The sequence below is a fragment of the Pteropus vampyrus genome, unplaced genomic scaffold, assembly GCF_000151845.1.
Source record: "Pteropus vampyrus isolate Shadow unplaced genomic scaffold, Pvam_2.0 Scaffold22537, whole genome shotgun sequence".
NCBI classification, from domain to species: domain Eukaryota; kingdom Metazoa; phylum Chordata; class Mammalia; order Chiroptera; family Pteropodidae; genus Pteropus; species Pteropus vampyrus.
The window spans coordinates 1-1,043 of record NW_011911318.1 but is presented as its reverse complement, the minus strand read 5'-3'; the positions used below and the strand labels follow the sequence as shown (position 1 = coordinate 1,043).

At 53.7% G+C, this 1,043-nt stretch overlaps 1 long non-coding RNA gene across 1 annotated transcript; it reads right to left on the bottom strand.

The window, feature by feature from the left end:
• Positions 1 to 272: 272 nt before the first annotated feature.
• LOC111735302 lies at positions 273 to 939 on the bottom strand. The gene is made up of 2 exons (XR_002778741.1): positions 810 to 939; positions 273 to 546 (listed from the first exon to the last, which is right to left on the bottom strand). It is a non-coding gene; the product is annotated as an uncharacterized LOC111735302 (long non-coding RNA).
• Between the last annotated feature and the right edge of the window lie 104 nt (positions 940 to 1,043).

The window sequence follows — 1,043 nt, the reverse complement described above, 5'->3', positions numbered from 1 at the left end:
GGCAGGTGACCTTTCTGAGCCAATAAGAAGCAGTCCCAGGACTTGGGCGAGAACCCCTGGGAAAAAAATGCTCGCTTTCTACAGATCTGCTTGCTAGTGGCTCTCTTTGCCACCCTGAGGCGTTTGCCTGAGAAAGAAGCCCACAGCATGGGAAGTAGGGCAGAGAGAGATGAAAGATGGCTGACGATTTCGTTAAAGCCTCTGAATCAGCCGTGTGTGAAACCAACTGCCCTCCTCTTTTCAGTGATTTAAGACAAAAATACTCTCTTATGTTCGTAAACTGGTTTGCACTGGATTTTCTGTCACTTGCACCCCCGACCGGTAAGGAAGGCCTGGCCCCGTCGGGAGGAAATTCCCGGATCTAGAAGGATCCGGGAGGAAATTCCCGGATCTAGAAGGTGGGTATCGGGCCCGAGAACTCACCGATGAGGTCGAGGAAGGAGAGGCTGATGAAGAGGTTGGCGGCCCAGTTGAAGCTATTGCAGAAGGCGAAGGCCCTCCCTCGGATCTCCACTGGGTAGATCTCACTGAGGACAAGCCAGGTCACTAGGACAGGAGAGCAGGGAGGCTTCCTAGGCTGTAGCCAGGACGTGGGGCCTGGCACCCACGGTCTAGCTAGCAGGCAATCTCCCAGCGGTGTGATTCAAACAATGCCAGGCTCCTGACACCAAATGTCCCCAGCTACTTCCCCGACATGGCTGTAAGACCCCCTTCAGGGTGACCAGTAGTTTCGGTTTGCTCCGGGTGGGGGGTGTTTCCTGGGACATGAGACTTTATCAGTGTCTGGCCAAACCAGGATGGTTGGTCACCTGATTCCTTAAGTTCCTTTCAAGTAAAGGCTTTCGAATGAGCTATCCAGGAGCAAATTCAGGTTTCAATGAGGCCTGAAGTTTAAACAATTTGGGAGCCTTTTTAAGAAAAAAAAAATGACAACCGTGAAATTAGCGCCCCCCTCCCCGCCCTCCCCTCCCCGCCCGCCCCCACTTCTGCCCTGGGAAGGAGTGCCTGCAAGCAAGGGAGGAGCCCCGAAGCTTAAGCTTCAC